The following is a 9,155-nucleotide window of genomic DNA, read 5'->3' on the forward strand; positions in this document are numbered from 1 at the left end:
CATTGCCCCACTAGTAGTTTGGTCAGCCGAGTGTTCAAAAATTCATTTTCACAAACATTTAAAAGTCATGTAATATTTGGTCACTGGCAAATGTTTAAGTTCTTAACAAGTAGCAGTCCCCTACCCTGCTCTCTCTCTCTCTCTCAAAAATAAAATAAACATTAAAAAAAATAGGAAATACAAATTCCCATGTGAAAAATGGCCTCTCTGTACTAGAAGAAACCATCTTCAGTGGGGGAATCAAAGTCAAAAGAATTCTGTAAAAACAAACTTTGTTAAAACAATAGCAATTCTTATCTCCCTTAGCTTCCCTGTATAGTTTAGTTACTCTTCCATAATTGTCTCTCTTTGCACAGCCCAGTGATAAAGGCATGTAAGTCTGCCATTTCTTTGGGTATTCATTCCTTATTAGAACTCCCGTGCCATGTAAACTTGCATAAATCCGTATTTTTTCCCCTGTTAATCTGTTTTATGTTAGTTCAATTCTCAGGCCCAGAAGAAAAACCCAAAGAGGGTAAAGATAAAGTTCTGCCTCCCCAACTGTATCATACAGAGTAGTTTCACTGCCCTAAATATCCTCTGTGCTCCACCTATTCATCCCTTCCCCCCACTCTAACTCTTGGCAACCGCTGATGTTTTTGCTATCCCCACGGTTTTGCCTTTTTCAGAATGTCATATAGTTGGTGGACATTGTTTTGAAAGATCAAAAAAATGTATTTTTTTCCAAGGCTCCTCATACCGTGCTCTCCACTACAACTCTGCTCAAACTGGTGACATAAAATCTGCAAGTTTCTTGGTCTCACCAGCCAGACTAGTATAACACACACACACACACACACACACACACACACACGCACACGCGCGCAAAAATTCAGACTGGAACTCTAATCCGTTGTCCCTCTACTCATTTTAAGATCTTGAAGCCCTGTCCTTTCCAAGGATCTCACACTCCAGGAAATGAAAACCAGCACAATTAGGTATGGAACCCTCCTATTAACAAACATCAACCATGTCTCCAACAGGTCACTGGCAAGATCAAAAGACAACAGTTTCCAAAAGGACATGCCCAAGGGCACACAGAAATTGCTTCTAGGTTAGCTCATCTCACCTCCTGAACAGACAGCCGACGTGCCCAATTACTGAACTGCCCCCTCCTTTTGATGGAAACTCCAGAGCTAGCTCCATTTCTGAAATCCCTCCTTAAATCATTCTGCAAAATCCTAAACCCTCCTGAAGCTCCTCACTGCTCCACTCCTCTCAAGGAGTTTTCCTCCACTGTGGTTTCTCTTGCTGCTGCAAATTAAGTGACCTACCTTTTTTTCTTTCTGGAATCCGGCGTGTCCCTCGTGGTCTCCAGCCCTTCTGCGAAGCCGATGCGCTCCGCGGAGGGCTGGGGGGCCTGGGCTTCCCAGGGACCCGCGTTGCGCCTGCGCCGCCTGCGCCTGCGCTTGAGCACCTCCCCTGCGCAGTCGCCTTGCAAACCCCGCACCCTCAGGATGCCTGCCCCCTCCCCTCGCGTCGTCGGTGTTCCTTTGTGTGGTTTCTTTTCCCGCCCTATGAGGTTGGCGAGAGGTCACCTTCCACATCCCAAGGTACGATTTTTCTGGCGCGCTTCTGCAGCAGCACCTTTGAGGGACTCGTGACTCGGTTCCTCCGCCTGTCCTCGGTCTCTCCTGCTCAGCGCGCGACCCGGGCATGGAAGAGGGTGTATTGCATCGAGCAGGTCCGGCACAGCCTCGAGGTTTCACCGCATTGCCTCCTCTAACCGGTAAGCCCGTTTGTTCAGTCCCAGCCTTTGGGCCGCACTTTGCTTGCTCTTGTGATTTCTTTCAGCCTCCCCCCCCCTTTCTATCCAGTTAGGCCTCATTGTGTGGCATCGTAATGTAGCAGTCGAATTTGTACATGTGGGAAACTTAATTTACCAGGTTCAGTGTCGGCTGTTTGGAGATCATTGGTCTTTGGCAAATTAAGGGATATGACTGAGTATATCCTATTGGGCCTTAAAGATTTTTAAGATGGTTAAGAAGGATTTTGAATATTCTGTTAGAATGCTCATCTGCCCAGCACACGGTAAACTTTTCAAGTTTTCTTGATCTAACCCCTTGCTTAAGCCAACTAGACTTTCACTGCTCTTTGTGCAATCCAAAACACTTCCTTATAAAAGTATAGCAGTAATTTTGGAAGGCAGCTATGCTCGCCACTGTACCACCAACGCTGCACTATGGCAGTAATTTTGTATGAAAATTCGTTTCACATTCACCTGTATGCACTTGTGAGATTTGAGCATCTTGCCAGGAGGAACCAGTCTTGGTCATCACCGGATGAATAGCCCTCAGTAAAGAGGTCAATGCAGAATGGGCTCTTGTTGGGCGTATCAAAAGCACATAAGATAGAATATCCAGCGAATTTCCTAATAAGTGCATTACTTATCCTAGGAAGTTAAAATATTATTTCAGATTGTATCTTTAGAGGCTGAGATTGGATAAATTGTTAATACTCTAATTGGGTAAATTATTAAAGGGGCACCCTGGCTACGATTTGACTGTTTATAAAATGCCTTTAAAGCTGTGTCCATTTCCTACCCCAAAAGACAGTTCCCCACCAAAGGCATTTAACTCTGTCTAACGGAGGGGTGGCCTGGGTGGCCCCGTGTGTCGAGCATTGAGCTTTTCACTCTTGGTTTTGGCTCAGGTTGTGATCTCACCACCGTTTTGTGAGTTCGAGCCGCCTGGGGCTCTGCGCTGACAGAGGGGAGCCTCACTCTCTCTGCCCTTCCCCCACTCCTGCTGTCTTTCACAAAACAAATGAACGTAAAAAAATGAAAACAACAAAACTCTAACAGATGCACACATCCTAATTGATTGTTCTGGGACATGGACAACAGTGATGGGTTCCTTTCACTGTACTTCTGGTTCTTTAGTAACATTAGTAGTTTCAAGGACTTGATCTTTCTAACTACCTCACAACTGAAATGTGCATCACCAATAAATATTTGGTAAAGGAATGATAGGTATCGAATGATGGCCTCTCCCCCCTCACCTATTAAAATCTATATTTGGTCAAACCTCAAAGCAATAAATTATAAGGCTGATGAAGTATTTTGTCAACATTAGATAATGTTTGCCATGCTGTCATACCATAATACAATGTTTCAGACAGTCACTTGTTGATTCTTGGCAGATATTAACTCATTTGCTGCTCAGCGGTTCTAGAGGTGGGCACTATTATTATCTTCATTTAAAGATGAGGAAACTGAGGTACAGAAAGATTGAACAGTTTTCCCAGGTCAGATGGTCAGTAAGTTTGGTAGTTTGACTCCAGCATGCGTGTGTATTACCATTATCCTGTTACAACTCTTCCTGTGCTATATATGAGATTTCTGTGAATCATGTAAAGATGTCCCCAGTGGGGAGACCTTATGAGAACACCTTAACCCTAAGTAAGGAAGGAAAGAGGATTTTGTACTAAGTATTCTGAATGATACTTACTTCATTACTTACTTCAATTCTTACTTCAATAGCTGCCACTGCACCACCTATTTTAGCTTACTTGTAAACAACTGTAATTTTTTTCCTCATTATAAAAATCCTCAACTGCATAAATTGAGGATTTTTCTCGATCTTTGTAGGAAACCTGGATGACTAAGCTGTAGACTTTTTCAAATAAGATACTTACCTTAGGTAGGAGCAATTTAAACTGTCCTTTGGAAGGTTTATAGCAATTGAAGTGAAGTACTCTCTGGTATTATCCATGGAATCGTTTCCTTTATACATTAGTGGACTTAATTTAGGGTTGTCATGACATTTATTGAAAAAAAATAAAATCGAACGTATCCTTAGCTGTGAAAACAACATCAATAAGAAACCAAAGCCACTGCCAAAAAAAAATAAAATAAAATAACAACCTTCTGCTAAACATGTAAACTACTCCTTCAAAGAGTATCTGTATCCTTGTTTTTTCATGAAATTGTAAGTTTCATAACTTTTGGGAGGAATTCAGTAGTCAACCACGCTGCATAGCATTAGTGTGCTACGACATCAAAGGGAGAATGGATAAATATCAAGCTTTATTTCTAACCGGAAAATTATTGGGCACAACTATTCATAGTTCAAACATTTTCAAAAGCAGTATTTAATATTTAAAGAAAAATGCTAGTCAGGGTACTGCAGGTTTTCTCATGCATTATTTACCTTTAGGAAACATGAAGAACTAGAATATAAAAAAATATGAAAATGGAAAAAGCCTCCCTACCTCACAAAAGGTTTTGTTTTGATAATGTCCCAATCAATGATAAGATGCTGAAATACATAGAATAATGTGTCAAAATAAATCTTCATTATAACCTAAACAAATGGAGTTACATGTAAGTCTTATGCCTCAGCATAGTTAAAATACAGTCTTGGCACTTACATTCATCATTGAGGTCAGAATCTAACTTTTGAAATCCAGCTTTGCATTGGGAAATGGCAAATTATGGCAATTTTCTCAGGTAATTCAGAGCAATGGAACCACTTTCTCTTCTGTTCTTCAGGAAAGTACTAAACAGCAAATAAATTCCATGTTTCATATGGGGTCACTAATAGAACTACAAATGAACCCAGGGCTCAGAGTAAGTTCTAGAAGGAACATTGTTTCTATATTACGATGATTATAAAGCCCAGTTTTTATCATTGAAGCACTTTTGCATTGTTGGCTTGCAAAATGATGTTCACTAAACCCGACTGGCCACAGAGTCTTAAAATGGAGTCAAAATCCATAAAAACAATTGCATAAAATAAGAATATAGGTGCTTTATGTTCCTAAGCATCTCATGTATATAACTTACCCATCCTGCTCCAGATCCACCACTGCTTCGGCTTTGCCTGAGATGATAACCTTTTTAACTCATAATTTTTGCTCTCTACATTTTCTTTTTTTTTTTTAATTTTTTTTTCAACGTTTTTTATTTATTTTTGGGACAGAGAGAGACAGAGCATGAACGGGGGAGGGGCAGAGAGAGAGGGAAACACAGAATCGGAAACAGGCTCCAGGCTCCGAGCCATCAGCCCAGAGCCTGACGCGGGGCTCGAACTCACGGACCGTGAGATCGTGACCTGGCTGAAGTCAGACGCTTAACCGACTGCGCCACCCAGGCGCCCCAACTCTCTACATTTTCATGAACACATCATTAACTCTGGAATTTGACCTGAAATCATCTTTGTTCTTCCCTCCCAAACTCATAAAGGCTATATGAAAGGTACATAGTAAAAACTGGGTGCATCCCTCTCTCTCTGTCTCTCTGTCTCTCTCTCTCTCTCTCTCTCTCTCTCTCCCTGTCTCAAAAGAAACACTTAAAGCTACTGTTTCTGGAATCAGCATCAAACACTTTCTCTTCCCTCCCCTGTCAGGGACCTACATGATAGGACATCCTATGAAAATATGCTGTGAATGTTTTATGAGTGTGCTTTTACTTAACCAGGAAGTCTGGAAGGAGGAGAGTGACCTACCCTGCCACATTTTCTTTATGAGAACATCTTCCTTGTGATCTATGGCTTCATGAAGTAGGCATAGAGTTTCAAAGTTGCCCTTGAATCCTGGGTCAAGAAATGCCACCAACATATATTCTTTCCTGTCACACATTTCAATGAATGTGTAGTTTCTCCAGCCAATGTCATTACTTTGAATTTGATTTGTGAGCATTCCACAAAAAGGTGTATATGTCTGTATATGATAAACAGAAGAACCTGACTTCGATTTCCATTATTATGTTTGAATTCCTGAGTGAGTGCTTCAGATGGCCCATATTGATCTTTATCCATCTTTCATTCCTCCCTCTCTTCCTCCTTCCCTCGCTTCCTTCTTTGCTTCCTCTTTTTCATTATTTCTTTCAGATGATGAGGACAAGAAGAAAAATGACTAGAGAAGCTAGAAATGATCCTGCAACTTTGATATAAGAACAAAAACAAAAACAAATGCTCTCCCTCCAAACACCCATTTTTCTCTTGAGAACCTCTGGGGAACTAGTTAAAACGGTTGCTAGGCAGCCTGTTCTTCATCTCACGATGGGTTAGAACTATGTTCGTGTTTACTGAGATACTCTGGCAAAATTCTAAAATGAGTGGCTTTTTATTTTATAACTCCAGTTTAATTAATAACTAACATTTTAGGCATATTTATAGCAATCGAATATATGGAAATTCTAATTCAGTGAGTTAGGTATGTTTCCAAAATTCCATCACCTTTTTAGCAACTTATTTTTTAATTATTTTTTTAATCTCCATATTTTACTGCCTTCGAGTTTACTTGGAAATTGTACACACCAGTCTGCTCACAAAATATCTAGTCTATTTTATCATTCTTCAAAAAGAGCTATGTTTTCCACCACTTCCCTTGAGAGACTGCACCTGAATCTATTAGCAATGAGATTGTCAAAGAAGTTATATTAAGAGCCAGAAAGATAAATAAATAGTATATTATATGTTCACGCACCTAAAGACACAGACATAATTTGTGTGCATAGGCACGTGTACTAATTTTCACAAAAATGCGTGCACATATATGACTTCTTCCATTTATTTCTGGTTATAACTCTACTAACCATGATAAAAATATGTTCTCTTTATAGTATAGATATCTCTGAAGACATTTCTCTTTTTTCATTTTGGGGAGATCTAAAGTACTTTTAAGATTTCTTCATTTATTTCTATGTTGTGTTATTAACCTTTATTGCTTTTCCCTTGAACGTGTTTATTTTAGATATTCAGGTAAGTGAAATAGCCCACAGATAGTCTCTATAAGAAATGGGGAATGAAAGGAGTGATACAGATTGTTATCTAAGTCATGCTACTGAAGGAATAGCATATTTCTGGCCCAGGTTCTTCTACATCCTTGCCATTGGTCTCCTTTTCCTTCGTGACTCATTGTGAATTCATCTGTAAAACTCTGTCATCTATTAGTCTTTCAGTTCTTACTATGTTCCAAAGCTAGTGCACTGATTCAATCCCATATTCCCAGACCAGGGTTTCTTAACCTATAGTGAATGAACTGTCCCATCTATATCTGCCCCCACTTTTTATTTCCTGTTTTTTTTTCAGTTTTGCTTTGTTTTATTTATTTTATTTTCTCAAACAGCCACCATGCATTCCATCAGATTTTTTAAAGAGACTCCAAAAATACTAAGAAAGTTTATCTAGATAACAGTTAAGATCTTTGTAATAACTCTGAGGTGTAGGCATACCTCCACTTTCTCTTGATGTTTGCTTTATACATTAGGATAAGGGAGAAGTCCTGCTCTGTCCAGTGCTGAAAATGGCAAGTGAGACAGGTGTAATCTCAGATTAAGGAATCTTATTTAGAAAAAGGTTATATAATCAGTGACATTTAGATTAACTTCCTAATAATGGTAGATCTGGTTAGTTATTTGTAATTTTATTATTTTATTTATTTATTTATCTATTTATTTTTATAGTTTGGTTTTCCCATGGAGTTTATTTGGGCAAACCTGGGGACAGGGAGGCTCTACACCTAAAAGAAGGTGTTGGGTCTCTTGGTGGTAAAGCATGGCTTGTGCTGGTGACACAGGACCCGGTGTCACAGGAACTTGATCTTGGAGCTGTGGAACTGCTTGGCTGCCAGTGGGCAGCACTTTCTGGCTGCAGTCTCCTTCACTTTCATGATCTGGATCCAGTGGGCCTGGGCATGGTGTTGGGCGCCCATGGCACCATGGCATTGGGTGACACCACCTACAGTGGTCAGGTCCTGGTACTCCTAGCAGATGTTGTGGATGCTGCTGCGGGAGTCATAGCACAGCCAGATGCTGAAGTTCTTCATCCTCAAGCGGGATTTCTTGAACACTTGTCCAGGGTAGACAGTTTGCCCTGAACACTTCTTCATCTTCTTCAGGTGAGACACAGAGTAGGAGAAGCGGGACTTGGCCACAGCATGAAGTGCAGGGATTCACATGTGATACAGGGGCAGAATGCGGCATTTGGGGGTGGACAGGCAGCACCCCAGCACTTTGTACTTTTGTGGGGTGCCCAAAGCCTTCATGGCAAACTCTGCTCTCGTTGCCATCCAAGGAAGGTGTTTGTAATTTTAATTGAGCTTAGTTAGTCTCTCCATTAACAATAGTAAGAAAGATGTTGAAAAGTCTGAATCCCTAGGTAACAAATTGCTTAATACAAGGGGTAGCCAGGGGCACCTGAATGGCTCAGTCAGTTAAGCGGCCGACTTGGGCTCAGGTCATGATCTCATGGTTCATGGGTTTGAGCCCCGCATCGGACTCTGGGCCAAAAGATCAGAGCCTGGAGCCTCCTTCAGATTCTGAGTCTCCCTCTCTCTCTGCCCTCCGCTCTTGTGCTCTCTCTCTTCTCTCTGTCTCAAAAATAAATAAACATTAAAAAAAAGTACAAGGGGTAGCCAGTGGGTATGGGTGGTCTTTGCAGCAGCCCTAACAAACTGAGTAACATTGGATGAATCATTTAATCTTTATGTTCCTTAGTTACCTTGTCTTGAAATGGTAATGCTAGTAGTTTTATGACTTCCTTTTCAGGGTCACTGTAATAATAAAATCCCATAACTAAAAAGCTAAAACATGTATATACAGTTCATATATATATATATATATATATATATATATATATGTATGTATACATATATATATATACACATATATATGAAACTTTTGAGCTCTGAATGTAAATAAGGCAAGCATTTGCTTTGCACTGTAGCACCCCATCAACAAATCTGTTGGCCAATATTCTGATACTGAATATTCATATACAATATAGTAGTTCCATTTAATTTGAAGGAACAATATATAAACCTTCCCAAAACAAGACTCCTCTTCTGTTCTTTAAATAGTCTCCTTGGTACATGGGAGGCTATATAATAGGGTAGAGTAAAATGTAGTCAGATGAATTTAAGCTTTTATCTCTATATTACCATTTACTAGATCTGAGTCCCTGAAAAGTTAGTAGGTCCTTTATGAATGACAGTGTTCTTTATTCTTTTGAAGAAACCAATTACAGATTTATTTTCCTAATATCAGTTTTATGCTTTTACAAGTCCTTTGATTTTTTTTCCTCCACTACCAATTTCTTAAAGTTTAATTATAGTATTGTCCTGAATTTACTGATGTTTTATCACTTCCTCTAGGACCATCTATGAATGCCATC

General features: G+C 40.0%; 1 pseudogene; it reads right to left on the minus strand.

The window, feature by feature from the left end:
• Positions 1-7,503: 7,503 nt before the first annotated feature.
• Positions 7,504-8,028, minus strand: LOC106973323 (60S ribosomal protein L18a-like; annotated as a pseudogene).
• Positions 8,029-9,155: the final 1,127 nt, after the last annotated feature.

Source organism: Acinonyx jubatus, chromosome C1, assembly GCF_027475565.1.
Source record: "Acinonyx jubatus isolate Ajub_Pintada_27869175 chromosome C1, VMU_Ajub_asm_v1.0, whole genome shotgun sequence".
Lineage (NCBI taxonomy): Eukaryota > Metazoa > Chordata > Mammalia > Carnivora > Felidae > Acinonyx > Acinonyx jubatus.